The sequence below is a fragment of the Haliotis rubra genome, unplaced genomic scaffold (assembly GCF_003918875.1).
Source record: "Haliotis rubra isolate DU_JTF1 unplaced genomic scaffold, ASM391887v1 Scf825, whole genome shotgun sequence".
NCBI lineage: Eukaryota > Metazoa > Mollusca > Gastropoda > Lepetellida > Haliotidae > Haliotis > Haliotis rubra.
The window spans coordinates 90,408-113,194 of NW_025767552.1; positions in this window are offsets into that span (position 1 = coordinate 90,408).

Sequence of the window (22,787 nt, forward strand, 5' to 3'; positions counted from 1 at the left end):
GTGGTGATAGTAGTAGTAGTAGCAGTGGTGGTGGTGGTGAGTAGTAGCAGCAGTAGTGGTGGTGATAGTAGCAGCAGCAGTAGTGGTGGTGATAGTAGTAGCAGCAGTAGTGGTAGTGATAGTAGCAGCAGTAGTGGTAGTGATAGTAGTAGCAGCAGTAGTGGTGGTGATAGTAGTAGCAGCAGTGGTGGTGGTGATAGTAGTAGTAGCCGTAGTAGTGGTAGTGATAGTAGTAGTAGCAGTAGTAGTGGTGATGATAGTAGCTGCAGCAGTAGTGGTATTGACAATAGCAGCAGCAGTATTCGCACCTCTTATTCAGCGAGAGACGCACATGTGTATCGTACTTTTGAAAATTGCACGTGTACTGTACCTATTATTTCAACCAATTTAGTAGTACTGAGCAAATATTAGGCTTTCTTACGAGAGATGCTACCTTTAGTGTCAATCAGAAGAAGTATTTAAAGTGTTTTGATAGCAATTGCTAATCACTATCATAGACTTATACAGCGTTTGGCAAATGAACACATGTCGGCGAGAAAGGGGATAAGATTATATTCTTCAACTTCCTAATAAATAGGTAACAAATATACGAAATTTCAAGGACATACAAAGAATTCAAACACAATAGAATAGTTTGAATTTACTTTTCAGGTATTATTACGTTGTCATGTTTCATATAATGAAACATAATGTATAAACACAAATAATTATACATCCAAGCTCGAATAGATTTGACATAATTTAACTTACTAATTTAAAGCTTACTGAATTGTAATTAGTTATTTTCCACAATCTAAAGTTGATATATTACCTAATCGAATATAAAGTGATAAGTCGCGCCTTTGCATCGAATATATACATGTCAGTGTTATTACAACAATGAAATCTTTTACTACGTTTGTTACAAAATACAGTAAGTTGGTAATTCTTAGACATAGCCAGAAGTGAGTGAGTGAGTTATTACATGTAAACCATACAAAGGTATTTCAATCATTTATGTTCAAGCTGTTGAAAGTTTCATGTTGATTTGAATTGTCAGTTTTCTATGCAATTTACATGAGCATTGTGTAAACATTTGTATTTGATCTCTGTAATTATCAAATCCGATGTAATTATCACGTGTATCATTGACCACAGGCTCTATTGATCCATCGTCAATAAAAGCTGGATAGTATATCAGTTACGGTATCTATCATTCTCTTTCCACAGAGGTTACTCCTGTCATATCTTCCTACGTAACCTCTGTTCTATTACGGCCCTTTCATGGTTCGAGCGTTCAAGACTCGTGATTGGAGGCAATCAGATTTAGTTGTGCAATCAGCGACGTTGTTTCAAAAGTGATCATTCGCAAGGCCTCGGTAATTTCCGTATGCTTCGAGAAAACTAAACTTCTTCCCCTGCGCGATGCGCAAACGTTTCTTCTAGACAGAACTCAGTCATGTTATGGCGGATCAGTGGCGTCTCCATCGCCCTCGTTGACAACGGACAAGCTAGCCATTAAACGTCTTGTGTGTAACATCAACACAAGTCCCCGGCAGATGGGGGATATTTTGGCCCCCATCTTTGCTTGTGTTAGTCAAGTTGAATCTAAGTCGATGTAACACGTGTTCTGATTGGATAGAAAGAAGGGAAATAATTCGTGTTGCGATCTTTTGCCGCTAGGGGATTTTACGAGAACCGGGAAATATGGCCGTATTAGAACAGAGTTTCGTAGGAAGATATGACAAGTAACCTCTGTGGGAAGAAAATGGGTATCTATATACATGCGTATAATCATTCAATCAGATCTCAGTAATGAGATAATCGAACACCTCTTTCGACCATGAAATAACAGTCTCCGGTAGAATGCATGTGTAGTTACGCCCTTTTGAAATGTTTGTCCCGGGACAAGCGTGAAATAAACAGATGCATTATATCATTGGACAACCTGCTTTATGGAGTCACGCCCCTCTTTCTAATGTTTATGCATACAAACACATCTGTAATCTTATGAACCTCGTTTACATTCAGTATAAATATAGGCACACCCATCTTCATAAATATTTCGGGGATTAAACTGCAAGTTTATACATTATAATAATTAGGTATCGTGTCACTTTTTGAATTCTATAATACGTGTACTTTAATTTAGAAATTCATTCGTATCCATGGTATCAAGGTGAAGATTATATTTACATGTAGAGCAAACCATTATGTTTTATGTACTAGTTGTGTGCGTAAAAAATGTATATGGAAATAAATACTGTAATCGTAGTTATTTTCGCGTGGGATTAATTTTCGGCTTTTATCGCAAAAAGATTGTGCGCCAATAATCATACCAAGCGAAATATTCATGGTGAAGTCATGACAAATACTCAAGTAGGAACAACATGTAATTTGTTTATTCTCTCAGATAACAACATCAAAGCAATTATTCCCGGTCCATGTAAATTACGTGATCAAACAATGTCAAGAAGTCCACAGATGTTCGCAGTAGAAATAGCGAGATCGCGCGAAACCTCATCGGTGACAGGTTAAATTGTTCCATGCATAAAAACTACCCGGCTATGCCATAAAAAGCTGTCGCATAAACTTAGTTATGATTATAAATATTTTACATTTATAGAGCACAAGGTGGGGTAGTCTAGTGGTTAAAGCGTTGGCTCGTCACGCCGAAGACCCGGGTTCGAATCTCCACATGGGTACAATGAGTGAAGCCCATTTCTGGTGTCCCTCGCCGTGATATTGCTGGAATATTGCTAAAAGCGGCGTAAAACCAAACTCAGTCAGTCAGTATAGAGCACAACCTGCAATAACAATGACACAAAATTAGAATATATTTCTCTTTATATAACAATAGTTTCAAATACTAACTTTTTAAGATCACTGCATCAGAAATCATCTCGGAATATTATCGGGTACGTTTCAACTAAATCACAGGAAGGGGAACGTGTGCACCGCACAGCTGATTGCTATTTCCGGCGCTGTATCCGAGACTATGACAATGGTAATCTTAATCCCTGCATATAAGACAATTCCTAGCATTTCTAGTACTATCTCTACTCAATGGTTGGATTTCAATCACTTCGTTTACTTATCAAAAACACTAAAATGTGTTTTCGATCTCTGAGATCTATCTACTCCTATTTGTCTTATGTGTATATTTCATAGATCGTTACGATTATGTATGTTTACAATACACAAACTGTTACGTGATAGCTTATTTGATAAAGCCAAAACCCAGCATACCGTCTGGTCAACGGCATAGCCAATAATCAATCTCTATCCAGCTGTTGAGTGACCAAACGTGATCTTCAGAAATTTCGCCCACGCCCCATCACATGTCTCTATCCTCTGTGACAGGTATCTCATGATACGATTGGTCATAGACAACAAACGATCAGCCACTATATTGAATAATTGAGATACAGCACGTTCTATTGGGGAAATTTGATGACGCCCTATCACGTGACTCTTTGTTTTATGTCTATACAAGGAATCTGTATTATACAATTTGTATTTGTATGTTCGTATGATAACGTATGTTTTTGCATTAAATCTAGATGAAACAAAATTGTGAATGTGCTCTATGTTAGTCACAGACTAGTGTAATAGTACTTTCCTTGAAATATTAAGTTTACACTAGAAATGTATCGGCAAAAACGGTAATATCGTAGAAGATTATAAAGTATGTAAATAAATTACAGTATGTCATTGCCATAGATGTTTTGTAAAATTAAACCTCACACAATGATATAAGAGAAAGAATTTGTTTATGTATGTCTCATCTCTTACATACAAAGAATGCATACATATGTTAATAAAAAATAAATGTACAAGCCGCCAAAGGTCTACAAGAGAAACTTGCAATAAAATTACATAAAACGTTGCAATTCATGATATGTATTCACACCTGCTTTCTTTCAACTTGTATCTTTACGGCACAATTAAACAATCAGAGCTTGTTTGTACGACTAGACAGTTTCCTGTCATCCCCGAAACCTGCCAGGGAAATCAGGTGTGAATAGCACTAATTAGCTTCGCAACAGCGAGCCGAGCAATCAGCGAGGGGTTCCAGGTGTTGAGTAGTGAAGTGGCCCTCAGGCTTAATGATTTAAATGTTGTCCAAATTCTTTTTATGCGTTAAAAAACAGTAAATATCTCTGCTTTTGATTGTGTATTGATGAAAGCACTGTGCTAAAAAAAAATTAATTTGGCATCGTTACGGAAAGTGTGAGCGAAGAAATTACAGCCTGATATCTGAACGACATAAGTATATATGAAATGGGTTTGTGCTCATGCATAACGTTATACGCTCGATCTTAGGAATGACTTGCAATAAATGTCACAAAAGGAATTTGTCCTATGACGTCAAACGATGACAGAGGGGCCACACACGTATAAAGATAAGGGGTCATAACTCCGACATGCTTAACCAGTGTTTAAAACTCCCAAAATTCCAAGCCGGACTGGTAACTTTAAAACATTACCAGTCCGGATACAAACTTGCCTGTCCGGTTGTCAACAATAAAAAACTGACTGCCATTTCCTACTCGTGCAAGCTCCATTCACTGTTTGTAGGCATCGCAATGAACTGTATAGCACTAACAGGCAATGCACCGAGGTTAGGTAAACTGAAAAGTCACGTGTTTTACTGGTTATCGTAACATGAACTGTACAATCGTATATAGTTTAACATAATTTTCATAATACCTTAAACACCTCAAACTGACGACATGAGAACATGTCTGATATTATGAAATATTTACAGTTAGGGGTAAAAATGTCTACCAGACCACCAGACAGGCTACTTTTGAAATTTGACCGTCCAAGATGAAAATAGACCGTTCCGGACGGTCGGGCAGGCGGAAATTTATACGCTGGGTTAACACTAGGTCAATGTAACTCAGAGTACTTGGAGAGAATTTGTTGTGGATATGGACGCTATATTTTCGTTATGGTTTGTTCAACATGAACAAAACTACACTAATACAAAGTTCCACAATGTGAGCGGTATGTTTTGGTAGTTGCACAATACATAAGATGACAAAGCACTACATGAGAAAGCACGTAATAGCGATTTGGAAGGCCCTATCTGATATATAATTTAGTTCTTAGATTCCCATATTCTCCTGTTAGTGTAGCTGTATTTTGACTAATTTTGCATCATTATTAATAGAGTACTACATTGGGTTTAATAGGTTGGCCTGTAACCTTCAAGTACCTCACAGGCTGCTTGGATTTGATAAGTCGGCAGGTAACCTTCTAGCACCTCACAGGCAGCTGGGGTTTAATAGCCCCACAGGTAACCTTCAAGCACCTAAAAGGCAGCTGGGGTTGTATAACCCACTAGGTAACCTTCTAGCACCTCACATGCAGCTGGTGTTTAATAGCCCTGCAGGTAACCTTCAAGCACCTCAAAGGCAGCTGGGGTTGTATAAACCACCAGGTAACCCTCTAGCACCTCAAAGGCAGCTGTTGTATAACCCACCAGGTAACCTTCTAGCACCTCACATGCAGCTGGGGTTTAATAGCCCCACAGGTAACCTTCAAGCACCTCAAAGGCAGCTAGGGTTGTACAAACCACCAGGTAACCTTCAAGCACCTCACAGGCAGCTGGGGTTTAATAGCCCCACAGGTAACCTTTTAGCACCTCACAGGCAGCTGGGGTTTAATAGCCCCACAGGTAACCTTCAAGCACCTCACAAGCAGCTGTTGTTGTATAACCCACCAGGTAACCTTCTAGCATCTCACAGGCAATTGTTGTTGTATAACCTGGCAGGTAACCTTCTAGCACCTCACAGGCAGCTGTTGTTATAACCCCGGCAGGTAACCTTCTAGCACCTCACAGGCAGCTGTTGTTGTATAACCCACCAGGTAACCTCTAGCACCTCACAGGCAGTTGTTGTTGTATAACCCGGCAGGTAACCTTCTAGCACCTCACAGGCAGCTGTTGTTATAACCCCGGCAGGTAACCTTCTAGCACCTCACAGGCAGCTGTTGTTGTATAACCCACCAGGTAACCTCTAGCACCTCACAGGCAGCTGTTGTTGTATAACCCACCAGGTAACCTCTAGCACCTCACAGGCAGTTGTTGTTATATAACCTGGCGGGAACCTCTAGCACCTCACAGGCAGCTGTTGTTATATAACCTGGCAGGTAACCTCTAGCACCTCACAGGCAGTTGTTGTTATATAACCCAGCAGGTAACCTTCTAGCACCTCACAGGCAGTTGTTGTTATATAACCCAGCAGGTAACCTTCTAGCACCTCACAGGCAGCTGTTGTTATATAACCCGGCAGGTAACCTTCTAGCATCTCACAGGCAGTTGTTGTTATATAACCCGGCAGGTAACCTTCTAGCACCTCACAGGCAGTTGTTGTTATATAACCCAGCAGGTAACCTTCTAGCACCTCACAGGCAGTTGTTGTTATATAACCCGGCAGGTAACCTTCTAGCATCTCACAGGCAGTTGTTGTTATATAACCCGGCAGGTAACCTTCTAGCACCTCACAGGCAGCTGTTGTTGTATAACCCAGCAGTAACCTTCTAACACCTCACAGGCAGCTGTTGTTATATAACCCAGCAGTAACCTTCTAACACCTCACAGGCAGTTGTTGTTATATAACCCAGCAGGTAACCTTCTAGCACCTCACAGGCAGCTGTTGTTATATAACCCGGCAGTAACCTTCTAACACCTCACAGGCAGCTGTTGTTATATAACCCGGCAGGTAACCTTCTAGCATCTCACAGGCAGTTGATGTTATATAACCCAGCAGGTAACCTTCTAGCATCTCACAGGCAGTTGTTGTTATATAACCCGGCAGTAACCTTCTAACACCTCACAGGCAGTTGTTGTTATATAACCCGGCAGTAACCTTCTAACACCTCACAGGCAGCTGTTGTTATATAACCCACCAGGTAACCTTCTAGCATCTCACAGGCAGTTGTTGTTATATAACCCAGCAGGTAACCTTCTAGCATCTCACAGGCAGTTGTTGTTATATAACCCGGCAGTAACCTTCTAACACCTCACAGGCAGCTGTTGTTATATAACCCGGCAGGTAACCTTCTAGCATCTCACAGGCAGCTGTTGTTATATAACCCGGCAGTAACCTTCTAACACCTCACAGGCAGCTGTTGTTATGTAACCCGGCAGGTAACCTTCTAACACCTCACAGGCAGTTGTTGTTATATAACCCGGCAGGTAACCTTCTAGCATCTCACAGGCAGTTGTTGTTGTATAACCCGGCAGTAACCTTCTAACACCTCACAGGCAGTTGTTGTTATATAACCCGGCAGTAACCTTCTAGCATCTCACAGGCAGTTGTTGTTATATAACCCGGCAGTAACCTTCTAGCATCTCACAGGCAGTTGTTGTTATATAACCCGGCAGTAACCTTCTAACACCTCACAGGCAGCTGTTGTTATATAACCCGGCAGTAACCTTCTAACACCTCACAGGCAGCTGTTGTTATATAACCCGGCAGGTAACCTTCTAGCATCTCACAGGCAGTTGTTGTTATATAACCCGGCAGGTAACCTTCTAGCATCTCACAGGCAGTTGTTGTTATATAACCCGGCAGGTAACCTTCTAGCATCACAGGCAGCTGTTGTTATATAACCCGGCAGGTAACCTTCTAACACCTCACAGGCAGTTGTTGTTATATAACCCGGCAGGTAACCTTCTAGCACCTCACAGGCAGTTGTTGTTATATAACCCGGCAGGTAACCTTCTAGCATCTCACAGGCAGCTGTTGTTATATAACCCGGCAGTAACCTTCTAACACCTCACAGGCAGTTGTTGTTATATAACCCAGCAGGTAACCTTCTAGCACCTCACAGGCAGTTGTTGTTATATAACCCGGCAGGTAACCTTCTAGCATCTCACAGGCAGTTGTTGTTGTATAACCCGGCAGTAACCTTCTAGCACCTCACAGGCAGCTGTTGTGGTATAACCCGGCAGTAACCTTCTAACACCTCACAGGCAGTTGTTGTTATATAACCCAGCAGGTAACCTTCTAGCACCTCACAGGCAGCTGTTGTTATATAACCCGGCAGGTAACCTTCTAGCATCTCACAGGCAGCTGTTGTTATATAACCCGGCAGTAACCTTCTAACACCTCACAGGCAGTTGTTGTTATATAACCCAGCAGGTAACCTTCTAGCACCTCACAGGCAGTTGTTGTTATATAACCCGGCAGGTAACCTTCTAGCACCTCACAGGCAGCTGTTGTTATATAACCCGGCAGGTAACCTTCTAGCATCTCACAGGCAGCTGTTGTTATATAACCCGGCAGTAACCTTCTAACACCTCACAGGCAGTTGTTGTTATATAACCCAGCAGGTAACCTTCTAGCACCTCACAGGCAGTTGTTGTTATATAACCCGGCAGGTAACCTTCTAGCATCTCACAGGCAGCTGTTGTTGTATAACCCGGCAGTAACCTTCTAACACCTCACAGGCAGTTGTTGTTATATAACCCAGCAGGTAACCTTCTAGCACCTCACAGGCAGTTGTTGTTATATAACCCGGCAGGTAACCTTCTAGCATCTCACACAGGCAGTTGTTGTATAACCCGGCGGTAACCTTCTAGCACCTAGCTGTTGTTATAACCCGGCAGTAACCTTCTAACACCTCACAGGCAGTTGTTGTTATATAACCCAGCAGGTAACCTTCTAGCACCTCACAGGCAGTTGTTGTTATATAACCCGGCAGGTAACCTTCTAGCATCTCACAGGCAGCTGTTGTTGTATAACCCGGCAGTAACCTTCTAACACCTCACAGGCAGTTGTTGTTATATAACCCAGCAGGTAACCTTCTAGCACCTCACAGGCAGTTGTTGTTATATAACCCGGCAGGTAACCTTCTAGCACCTCACAGGCAGTTGTTGTTATATAACCCGGCAGTAACCTTCTAACACCTCACAGGCAGTTGTTGTTATATAACCCAGCAGGTAACCTTCTAGCACCTCACAGGCAGTTGTTGTTATATAACCCGGCAGGTAACCTTCTAGCATCTCACAGGCAGTTGTTGTTGTATAACCCGGCAGTAACCTTCTATCATCTCACAGGCAGTTGTTGTTGTATAACCCAGCAGTAACCTTCTAACACCTCACAGGCAGCTGTTGTTGTATAACCCGGCAGGTAACCTTCTAGCATCTCACAGGCAGTTGTTGTTATATAACCCGGCAGGTAACCTTCTAGCATCTCACAGGCAGTTGTTGTTATATAACCCGGCAGTAACCTTCTAACACCTCACAGGCAGTTGTTGTTATATAACCCAGCAGGTAACCTTCTAGCACCTCACAGGCAGTTGTTGTTATATAACCCGGCAGGTAACCTTCTAGCATCTCACAGGCAGCTGTTGTTGTATAACCCGGCGGTACACCTCACAGGCGGCTGTTGTTATATAAACCAGCAGTAACCTTCTAACACCTCACAGGCAGCTGTTGTTATATAACCCGGCAGGTAACCTTCTAGCATCTCACAGGCAGTTGTTGTTATATAACCCAGCAGGTAACCTTCTAGCACCTCACAGGCAGCTGTTGTTATATAACCCGGCAGGTAACCTTCTAGCATCTCACAGGCAGCTGTTGTTGTATAACCCGGCAGGTAACCTCTAGCACCTCACAGGCAGTTGTTGTTATATAACCCAGCAGGTAACCTTCTAGCACCTCACAGGTAGCTGTTGTTCTATAACCCGGCAGGTAACCCTCTAGCACCTCACAAGCAGCTGTTATCACAAGAAAAAACATGGTGATTTCCAAAAATGTCCAATTTGGAAATATCATATTTCCAAAAATTTCCAAAATTGGAAACATGATATTTCCAAGGCTTGGAAATGTTTGGAAATTTAGGAAGGATTTTACCACTACTTCTTTCACTTTCTCATTTTCCCAAAGATCCCCGTGAGTGTATAGACTGTGTATTCGTCCTCCTAGGAGTGTATTCGTCCTCCTATGCGATCAACTAGGAACCAGTTCTATATATTAGTATAACCAGGGAGACTATAAGACGTTGTAGATTATCCCTGGTATTACTTCACTCGTCTGCATCCTTGTTGTTCTAGGTGTTAAAAATTGATATTGACTGTCATATTTGCCCTGATATGGCTAGCATTTTCCTAAATACCGTTTTAAGTGTATGTTTTACTTATTATCCACAGAAGCGCAAATAGTTTTTGACCTGTCACGGTTTGCATAAACACAAATTACATAGACCTACGTTACACCATTGATTAAATAAAAGTTTACCGGACCCACTGACTGACTGGACAGGGTTTATTACATGTCATAAAAGTGAACCCTTGCCAGGGAATAATAGGCTTATTGTAGTAGAATACATTCTTTAATGGTACCCTCTAATTAACACCTGTCACAAGGGATGGACCGTTTTGGTGGTTTATAATTGCGAAATCAACAGTCAACAGACCATGAAATGTTGTTTTAAGACTGTAGGCGAATGGAGAACAACCTGTTTGGGTTTGTGGTCAGAGACAGTGTTATGCAGTTGATGTATTCACGAAATATCATGAACTTGATAATAGATAATTGTTATTTTAGCACATGGCTAATCTCATGTGACGTGTTATTACAAGCTGGTGGTTGATGGAAGTGAACACATCGCACACGTAAGCCGACCGTGTAAAAACATGATTTAAACAATCATATGATGAACACATTTAAAAGGGCACTGATCAAGAGCAATTTCTGGGCACTGGTTGTTGCTTTTGTTATTGTTTTTCTCCCCTGAGTACCCGGATGATATCCCAGTATTTTCGATGGGATCGTGACCTTTGCTGCGCCACATGCATGCGCAATTGATCGTATAGGTATAGACTGATCAACAAAAATGAAATCTTTTTTACTCGATAATATTTCCATTTTTATTATAACAAATGAAAACAGTTTGAAGTTTAATCATCTGCCAGTGGTAAAAAAAGTCAGGACTGAAAAATAACGAAGTCAATGTATGTGTTTATATTTTGTCTTATAATTCAATTATTTAATTGTCATATATGTATGCATTTTGAAACTTAATAAAAAGCATACGATCTGCTTATACTTATAGCATATTTATAACATGACTGTAATATCTAGACATTTTATAGAATGCCAACATGAATCATATTTCACACACGCCCTAGGTATGACCTAGTGTATGTTGTCTGTCTCATTACGCTACACAGAGAAAACAAATGATTCTGTTGAATGCTACCACAAATGAATAAAAACAAAATGCAAATATTAGAAATAAAAAAGACTAAAGTCTGCAACAATGTCAGGTTATTACCTTGTTCGAAGAATGTATCCATCAATATCCACATAGGTTTAGTCCCGATTTTGACAGCCTCAAATTTGACAGTGAAATTTCTAACTTCTGTGCTATCCCAATTTTTACAATGAACTTTGGTACACTTGTCAGATCTTCTCGTGCCTGTCTTTTGACATTACTGGTAAGGATATAGGAACCAATAGAGCTTTGGTCTGGATGTGTATGCTTTTTGTCCCCTCTTCTGACAACAGTCCCATTTGCTGTTTTCAGGCACTGACATCTCCATATAATGGTACCATTCCTGTTGGCAGTTCGTCTCAGATACTTATATCCATCCAGCAACAATTCTCCACCTGGTCTCCTACCCTCTAACTTTGTACCTTTCTCAGCCATGATGAAATACGATAAGAAAATATGTGGGCATATATACTTTGCAAGTAATTGGTAAAGCTACTTCTCCAATCCTGCTCATGACGTAACCTTTTTTTAAATATTGCAGTCATACATCTCAACGGATAATTCATCCTTTTCTCTCAGTTGATTGTGGTATTAGTGTTCAAGAATGTTACTTGTTCTGTACTTTTCTCAGGTGATTGCAGTTACATAAATACCCTTAATTGGTGCAGCTAGTTATCCCAGGTTTGAGAGCGAAACTTCGCGAATCAGTGACCAAGACGCTGTCAAAAATGGGACACTACCTCCACATAAAGGAACAATATGCCATTGATCTGCAGCTGACAAAGAATCCTGTTCCATGTCAAGTGTCTTTTAACAGTCTAATATGCGAAAAAGGGATACATCGATTCAGTTTTTTTCACATTGGTGTATAATCTCATTCGTCATGCAAGATAGCACACGTGGCAACTAATTGCATGATGTCCGGCATTCTTAAAATCGTAATTTGATTAGCCAATAAATAGCAATCAATCCACTTGTGTGAATCCAAGTCTTTCTTGGCTTGGTCATCTCGGAGATATCTTTGATGATACGGTTTCGTTGTCTTGAGATTGTGGAGATGACCATTGTTTCTGTTTTATACTCGTCGTTAAGTTTCAGCTTGTTAGCAGACATCCAGGATCTTGTGCTGGAGAGGCATGCTTCAAGGTTGGACTTGCACTCTAACTGACTTTGTTCTGAAGACTTAAAACTGTCACACAATTGGCTGTCGTCCGCATAGAAATGATGAGGCACATGATAAGCAGACATCAGTTTTCCGAGCGGCTGAGTATACAGGGAGAAAAGAATTGGTCCAAGAACTGATCCCTGGGGAACTCCACAGGTTAGGGTGTGACTGGATGATGAAGACGTTCCGATGTGAATGGACTGGGTTCTGTCTGAAAGGTAGGATCTTAGCCAGTCAAGAACTGTATTAGTCAAACCAAATTCTTTCACCAAACGCTCAAGAAGAATTTCATGGTTAATTGTGTCGAAAGCCGCAGATAAATCCAGGAGGACAAGCAAAGCAGATTCACCATGGTCGACTGCAGATCTGACAGAGTTCAAGACATAATTTAGAGCAGTTTCTGTGCCGTGAGCCTGCCTGTAGGCAGATTGGTAACAATCAGTCAAGTTATGCTGAGAAAGATGATCCGAGAGTTGTTGTTTGACTACTTTCTCCAGAACTTTAGACATGAACATCAAATTTGAGACAGGACGATAGTTTTTTAAGCTCTGAGGGTCAAGCGTGGTTTTCTTGATGAGTGGTTTGACTACAGCTGGCTTAAAGCATGATGGTTGACAACCTGATGATAAACTTAGGTTGATGACCTTGGTAATGATTGGCAGAATGATATCCAGTATTTTCAAAAGGAATTTTGTCGGGATAGGATCAAGCTCACATGAAGTTGGTTTTGACAAAAGCATTATTTTCTTGACCTCAGATTCTGTTACTGGATGGAATGAACTGAGCTGGGTACCAATGGGCTCCCCGAATACAACGTCCTCAGAAGAAGAATCAATATCACCTCGTAGTTTCGTGATCTTCTCATTGAAGAAGGTGTTGAAATCCTCTGCCAATGTCTTTTCCTCGCCATGAGGAAGTAAGACTTCCTTAGATTTTCCAAGGATCTTGTGGAGAGAGCTGTGTAAGCGCTTTGGATTGTCTGCAATCCTAGAAATTTCCTCATTGATGTAATGGGCGCGAGCATTCCTGATTTCTTTGGCAACATTGTTTCGGGCACATTTGTACAATTGTCTATGGATCTCCAAGCCAGAGATGCGCCATGTGCGTTCAGCAAAGTGTCTCTTCCTCTTTGCCTCACGGACTTGATCGTTGTACCACGGTGATGCTTCATGATTACGTACTAGCTTCAATTTAACGGGGGCGTGTTTATCTAAGACGGCCGTCAAAGTAGAGTTAAAGAGATCAGATAACTCGTTAACGTTATCAGATGTGTTAGAAAACAGACCTGAATTGCTCAGATCGTGACAGAATATGCCAATGTCAATTTTCTTCAGGTTGCGAGCTGTGATGAACTCGGTATTTGGAGTGGGTCTTTGGAAATTCAGAAGGAAGGAGATCATGAAATTATCGGATATCTGCAAATCATTGACTTCTAGGTCTGTTACCAGATCATCAGATCCTGAGAGATCCCAGTCAAGCACATGACCCGAGCGATGTGTGGAACAGCTGACATGTTGTTTGAGGCTGTGGGATTCCAGTACGTTGAGCACTTGCTTAGTTAAGGAATTTTGTTTGATATCATAATGGACATTAAAGACACCCATGATTACACAGGATCCAAGTTTGGGACTTAGTAAGTCACAGAGTGAGGAAAATTCATCGCAGAAGTTTGAGTTAGTGACGTTATTCACTCTTGATGGTGGGGCCTATAGAGACACACAATTTTAAAAGATTTTTTACCACAAGTGACAGTGACAAGCAAATATTCAAATGAAGCAAAGTCAGTATGTAGGTTTGACTTTTCAATAATCAAATCCTTCCTGTAGATCAGTGCATCACCACCTCCTCTCCTGTTTGGTCTAGGTACATTAAACAGTTTGTAGCCTGGTGGAGTAATTTCATGGCATTTTGACTCATCACCGACGGCAGCTAGCCAAGTTTCAGTGAGAAAGAGCAAATCGATGTCATGATCCAGCATATAGTCGTATATTTCAACTGTTTTTTGTTGCAAGATTGGGAATTAAATAGATGAACTTTAATCAAATCAGAAGGTTTTGAATTTCCATTTGACTGAATTCAGGGACATGGGTTGAAAGCTGGTTCATTGACTTATCCAAATTACTGAACACAGCACTTGTTGATTGATTGTTCTTTTGTTTGCGTCGTCCACCTCGGCTACGCCTCACAAAGGGGCTGATACCCAGGTGCTTGATTAGTTGATATACATCAGGGTCAATCCATTGTCTTTTCTTCACCTGCTTGCCTATAACAATTAGTCGGCTTCTATTCAACTCAGGCTGGCGCACTCCCATTGTCACTGGGCTGTGAAAGACGCTTGCTTCCCTGATTGTTGAACAATGGTAGGCCTCACTGGTTTCAAATATTTGGAAAATCCAGACAAATATTGCAGTGAAAATAACAAAAGTCACAAATACACATGTCTGGATATGTTAGGAACACCATGAACAGTTTTCAAGCAGATCCGCCGAGAATAAACAGGGTTTTCCAGGAAAATGTGGGACCTCAGGTGAAATGCAGCCTGTCAGGCGCAGGTAATTAGACTGTTGGCGAGAAACATTAATCGCTCTGGATCAGTTCCCCATTAATTACATGGGGATATATAATGAGAAGAAGCATGAAAGTGTACATTCGATTTCGAAATGGCTTATGCTCAACTTGAACATAAGTTTATTCCTACACCTCGTTGGTGCAATATGCCGAAGGCCAAAGACAACCCACGAAGAAGAAATACCGATACCTGGAACGTCGTCTTCAAGAACTGAGACACCAGTTTCAAAATGGAATGTTAACTGTGAGACAGTTTGCTGATTCAGCGTCTCTTCTTTCACATCTTTAATATATTTATAATGTACTTATAAATGTGTATGTATATTTAAACTTTTGTAATATTTTGAAACATTTCATAATATGATGTAATATAACTATGATAATATGATGTAATTCCTGTAAAATGTAGCATGTTGTAACATGATTAAATAAAATCTGTCCATATAGTCTCCCGTTACCACTCGTGGCTTACGCCTTCTATGTTTTTTATGTGTTTTATATTTCAATGTATATATGCTAAGTGAACTGAGACTGAAATAAAACTCTATCTTTATACATATATTTGGCTCGTTTTCTCATTAGGTTGCTCTCATTCGCATAATCCGGAATATCTTCTTCTATAAATCAACATGTAGGCCTATCATTGTCTCTATAATGCAATGTTAATTTGCTAACGGACGGGACATCAACATTTCTCTTAGCTCATCCGTTTGGATCAAAGGTCGATAGAGGGGAGTTTCCATGTATACTCTCACGCCGTTATCAAGATAAAAGTTACTACAAGCAGGTGAATAGAAGTATATATGCATAGTGACAAGCAGCAAATTAACAACAGGTAATTCAGCAAGTAGCACATCGTTGGGGCCAACAGGAGAGTAAGATCAACAAGTCGAAATCCACTCCATTGTCCAAGTGATGGAATCAATCAACATTCAATCAGCTTGTTTATCCTGAACGATGTACATGGAGATGCCGCTCTATGCAATAAACAGGGAGTTGTTATCACGTAAGTGGTATGTTTCGTTATGTATTCCCATGCTGTTTACTGCAGTATAAGTGAGATCTGCTTCAGTTTGCGAATGACCAATATTTTGAAGCTGATTTAAGTTCTACTTTAGTAAACTGCTACCTGACAGATTGATCTCAGATTAAAACACATCATTCCAAATTCGTGTTTTCTATTTCAGGTACTAAGAAATACTGAACTTTTGCGTATTAGATATAAATCTATCGGTACCAGTTTGACGTTTCTGGTCATGAGTTAACTAACATAGTGATTATATATTTTTGACCATAACATGTGTCATTCACACGTCATTTATGCCATTATAATGTTCTCTGATACATTTCATCATACAGCATGTATTTCATTCAATGTTTTGAAGCTCATATGAAAAATGTTACTGTTCCAGTTCCTTTTGAAGAGTGAAATTATTTTTGTTCCTCAAGTGTTCCAACCAATATAGTCATTATGGTTACAAACGGCCTGATTTTAATACCTATCAAGTTAGATGTTATACACGCGTGCATGCACACACACCCACACAAAACATCCGTGATTTGTGAATTCTGTTCGGACGATAAAGAAATATCTAATTTGATAAGAATCACATTATAAATTATCTTTCCTTACTCTGAGAGAAGCATGGCATTATTCCTTCATTTTTAAATAATTTTATCTGCATAAAAGAAGTATTATCAAAAATGTGCAACAAACTTCGGTATACTACCATTTCACTAACATTGCAATATTGACCATGGAATAATGTTAAGTTGAGTCTGTTTTCAATGTCATAATATGTGAGGTTCCTCATTCACACATACATACAAACTGACAGCATAACACAAAACAATATGCAACCAACCCAATGTAATACAATACAATTTTCACCGCCTGTGCATACCACACTGTTGACGATAATCACATCGCGACATGATTAACAAACCTACAGCTCAGCAGATTTTAATAACTTACCTTTTTCATAAGAAAAGCAAGATTTATGGATGTCAACTTCTTTATTGTGAATAACACGAAGTTTCGGAGCATATGCTTGCTCCTTCATCAGGTGAAAATCAGGTCACAGTAATGCATTCCACTTCTTAATGCCCATCAAAGATTTTAACTTACTTCCAGAGGCTTCTTTAAGAGGCATAAAAACTTGTTAATTAACAAGGCAGTAGGCCTTGTTAATTGGTGACTCTTCACTGCCTTGACTCACTCATCAATCAACAAGGGATTAGGTCCTGGGGCATGCAAATAACAATAATTTACCATCACCCACCAGTTATCTCCCCCTGTGGACATTTCCAAAATTGGAAATCTCATATTTCCAAAATTGGAAATGTCTTGGAAACATCATCTTTCCAAAATTGGAAATGTCTTGGAAACATCATCTTTCCAAGACATTTCCAAGCTTGTAAATATGGACTTTTTTCCACTTAACGTTGTTGTATGACCTGGCAGGTAACCTTCTAGCACCTAACAGGCAGCTGTTGTTATATAACTTGGCAGGTAATCTTCTAGCACCTCACAGGTAGCTGTTGTTATATAACCCGGAAGGTAACCTTCTAGCACCTCACAGGCAGCTGTTGTTATATAACCCAGAAGGTAACCTTTTAGCACCTCACAGGCAACTGTTGTATAACCCGGCAGGTAACCTTTTAGCACCTCACAGGCAGCTGTTGTTGTATAACCCGGCAGGTAACCTCTAGCACCTCACAGGCAGCTGTTGTTATATAACCCAGAAGGTAACCTTTTAGCACCTCACAGGCAGCTGTTGTATAACCCGGCAGGTAACCTTCTAGCACCTCACAGGCAGCTGTTGTTATGTAACCCGGCAGGTAACCTTCTAGCACCTCACAGGCAGCTGTTGTTGTATAACCCGGCAGGTAACCTTCTAGCACCTCACAGGCAGCTGTTGTAGTTTGATAACCCCAGGAGCTAAAGTGACATTCGAGGGCACACCGAACCACCGAGCCTAATTTTCGGCCTTACAACCACGCTGACTCGCTGCGTAGAATGACATCTCCTGTGTCATTTCATCTCTGATTTTCCCTCTCATATGTTGTGTTTCAGATAAATCTGAGAAATGGAAAAGAATATTCTTCATCTCAAAGATGGCGGAGGGTGTACTCTTGATGTGCAGGAGTATGGAGGGATGTACCTTCCTGTGTTTATCAGTTTGGACGTCATTCAAAACTTCCAGTCCATGACGATACGTGAAGAGGACATCATACTCAGTTGCTACCCCAAATCTGGTTTGTGATTTATAATTTTGATTGCGTATTTAATAATAATAATAATAATAATAAGTGTTCTTGTATAGCGCACAAATCAAACTGCAAGGCAATTTCTCTAGGCGCTAAAAGATAGAGTGATCTGAAGAAAGGATTAAAGTTCATAAGCTTGTTTAAAAAGGAAAGTTTTCAGTTGGGACTGGAAAGATTCCACGGACGCGGCTTGTCGGATGTGAAGAGGCAGTGAGTTCCAGAAAAGGGGAGCTGTGTAAGAGAACTGTCTATGTCCATATGACTTTAATCTGACCTTGGGGACATTCAACTGACAATTAGAACTTGATCTTAAAAGCCGTGGTGGGACATATTCACTGAGGAGATCTTTCAGATAGATTGGAGCTTTGTCATGGAGGCACTTGAAAGCGAGAGTGAGGATTTTATATTCTATCCTCTGTTTCGTGGGCAGCCAATGTAAGCGTATCAGCAATGGTGTAATGTGACTGCGCTTGTTGACTCGGCAAATCAATCGCGCCGCAGAGTTCTGAATCCTCTGGAGCTTGGACAATAGATCTTGGCGGATATTTACAAGAAGACTGCAGCAATAATCCAAACGTGAGAGAACAAGTGAACGAACTAGGTGGTGAGCTGCATCAAATGTCAGAATATCACGAATGGAAGCAATATTTCTGAGATGAAAATAGCATGACTTACAAACAGAGTTTACGTGTGTTTCCATGGATAAATTTGAGTCTAGAAAAACACCAAGGTCTTTCACGGAATCACTGAAAGGAACTTTCACATTACCCACTACCAACGAAGACACATCCACCTTAGCAGTGCTACTGGGTGATCCACACAGCAAAACCTCGGTCTTACTGTCATTTAATCTCAGCTTCCTTTGTATCATCCATGCTTTGGAGTCAAGGATACAGTCTTCGATTATAGACATATCGGCTGGAAGTGAGTCCGGTTTAGTGGAACGCAACAGCTGGGTGTCATCAGCATATGACTCGTACATCACAACATGATGCCGAGCCAATATTTATTGGCAACTTGCTTTGTGTTTGTAAAAGTTAAGGTACTCAGATTCGTTCTTTATGGCTGTAGAAAGACCTCAGGGAGTGCAGGGTGGGCCAGATAGAACAACGTCTTCGTCTTTCTAGAGCCATAAAGAACGAATCTGAGTACCTTAACTGTCTTATAAAATGAATATTAACACCAAAATAATATTAAACATGTTATCCGTTCGATATATATGCATTGTTTCAAACACCTAGCATACCCCCTATATAGTTGACTGATCCATTGTCACGTGCTCCCACAGCCTTTAAAGTGCGTATTGCACGTGCACGCCGCTCACACATGTACTGACTGATGGCCAGCGACGAGGATGTGTTTTTGACACAGTCGATTTTCTCAGGAAGAACTTGATGTAAGTGTGGATGAAGCTCGAAAACATTTACCAGAAACATTTGACATAGAAACAATTCAAGAAAAAGTAAAAAATGCAGTTCCAACAAACACTAAATATAAAAACGAGTGGGCAGTATCGAGCTTTCGAAAATGGCAAAATAATAGACTACTTCTTTCTATCGCTGATAACTTTGTTCTGTCGAAGGAATGCTTAACGACACCAATTTTGAACATGGATTTCGATACGTTAAACAAAGCTCTGCAGTGCTGTTTAAGAATGAGTCAGGATAAGGAAAAATTACCCCTGTATTCCACAGACCAAACCATAGAGAGATTGCGATTTGTACTTAGTGCCATCTTCCTTTCTAGCTTCAAATACAAAGTACAAATCGCAATATTTCTATGGTTTGGTATGTGGAATACAGGGGTAATTTTTCCTTATCCTGACTCATTCTTAAATGCTTGTCTTCTTCTTTTTGCGAACTATAGTGGAACACTTGAATCCCCTTTGAAGCTCCCTTAAAAAAGTGGACGTAAAATCACTCACCCCAGTAGTCTCCCTTTACCCCATCTTTGGCGCCAAAAGTTGGTCACATGATCAGCCATGCTTGTCACTCTCTCCTTCTTCGCCCTAGTGGACGGTTGTGAGAGCGCCTGGGTCCTCTATACGGCATATATCCTTTGAATTTTAGGCTTTTATACTAAATTAAGCTGTATAAGGACTTTAGCAAGGATTTACCAGCAATATGGTTTGAAATTTATTCTAAATTTGTCCGTTTTTCACGTTGTTTGACAACATGTTTCAACTTGTTTACATTTCATGAAGACTTGCATTTCTTGCAGGTTTCGGTTGTCAGCTGCTGATCGCATTCTCTATGTCCTAACTGCACTTCTATATGTTCTTCCAGCTTTCGCTGTAAACTTTGTCAACATTTATCTCAAATTGAATTTTCTAATTATTTATATTCTGTTCATAGTCGTGCCAAGGACAGGTTGAGGCGACAATTACAAGTCATGTCTCAACAGGGTGAATGCGTAAATAACCGTGGGTTGTTGTCTGTCGAGGTACATCATTCCAGTGAGCTGCTGGTGGCGTCTTCAGAGCAGAGGAATGAGGTTTCCGGCCCTAGGAAGAGATGGTCATCGGTTCAACAACCCTTGTCGCAGTCTAAGAAGACTAGGACATCGTCTGCTGTGAAGACTAAGCCGTCTTCAGTCAAGTCGTCTGTGGGGGCAACGAAGAAGTCGAGGTCCTTCGCCGCAGATATCAACCCATCGGACGAAGCAGACGTTTACGATGAGCCGCCGATCCTCATCCCTGAAGTACCGGTGAGGAAGAAGACGAGATCTTCTACACTGACGTCAGCAACTATATCAACGCAATCAGATGTCCTATCTACGCAGACTGCAGATACCAGGGAGGACAGGCAGTCCTTAGATGACACCTCAGCACTGTCAGATGTGGCGTCATCTGTACAACAACAACAGTTATCAGCGCAGACCTTCAACCCGGGCATCTTTATGCAGCAGTTTACCCAGCAGATGATGGACCTGATGGAATGAAGGTTTGCACAGGAGAAGGCTGCAGAGAAGCAGACGAATCTGCAAGGAGGACGAGCATCGTCTACACCTCATCGGGATGAAGGAAGCACCCTGCGTGAAGGGAACGTTCGTTAAGGGAACGTTCATGAAGAAGACAGCACTCATGACAGCAACACTCGTGACGGCACTCGCGAAGGCATTCACAGAAGAACCACTCGTGAAGACATTCATGGAGACAACAGTCGAGACAGCATCTGTGAAGGCATTTGCGAAGGAAGGAACAATTATGAAGAGGCTCCTGCAATACACGAGGAGCATTTGCGAAGGCATCGCAGATCATCCTCAACCTCGGACTCAGACAATCATCGGAGGTGTGCGCGAACGTCCCGTAGAAGAGAGAATACACCTTCACGAAGGCATACAGCTCACAGAGACAGATCACATTCGCGCAGGTCTTCAGGAAGGTCTTCATGGTTGTTGCCACGCAGATACAGATCACCTACCACATCTCCAGGAAGGCACCCGTGAGTGCCTTCGCGCAGGCTTACACATAGATCTCCACCTAGAGATCAGGACCAACGGCAACGATCCTCAGAACAAGACACATCTAAACCTGAAGATGATGGGGGAATTATTTTCTCTGACACAGAGATTAAATCCTGCATGGCTAATGGCTTAAAGCTTGCATCACCATCTAAAGAGAATAATGAAGCTGGACATCCCAGACAACCTCAGTTCAGCCTTCAAGAAGGCAACGAAGTATCAAAGTCAAAGCATTCCACCTTTTAATGCCAAGAGATTTTCACTACACCACATGGAACCATTCATGAAGGGCCCGGACGTAGATGAAAACTATAAACTCATCAATAACAGGACTTATAAAGTGGAGGACAAGAAGCTAGCGCAACTAGACACAACCACCAGACATACCTTCTTTGGTTTAGCCAGATCAAGAGCCATCAACGAAACCCTAATTGCGAAGTTTGCAAACTCTACATCTGAAGAAGATCGAATGATCTACTCAGCCTTACTGACCCAAAGGAAAGACCAACAGTTCATGTCAGAACATTTAGCGTCTACATCGGCGGGATTAACGCTGCTAAGAAGACAAGGTCTGCTATCATCTTGTAAATGGAGTGAGAAGTTCACCAAACCGTTATTCAGAGCTCCATGGGCAGCAACGAATATCTTCGCAGGGGAGATTGAGGACGTGGCAAAAGAAGTTACGAAGGAGTCCAGAGAAGTCATGATGGTCAAGTCCATCGATACACTGGCCAGCGTTATCAGACAGACATCACAGCGCTACTTTGGCAAATCTAAATTTGCAGGAATTCAGAGAGCTAGAGACAAGAAATATGGCACTTCCAAGGGATATAAGGATTATTTTCGTCACCCTACCAGAGCTCCCAGAGGTAACCCGGAAAAGGCAGAGGATTCAGAGGTGCCATGAACTTTAGACGTTGATGGACAGGGTCGGAACGACTGGAGTCTTCCACCCCCAACCGTTCCCGTACAACCCTCACCAGTGGGTGGACGCCTACAACTTTACAGGAAGAATTGGGGAATTCTACAAGATGATTATGTATCCCAGATACTACACAGAGGATACAAGATAGAACTACAAGCAGTTCCACCTTTAACAAACACTCCTC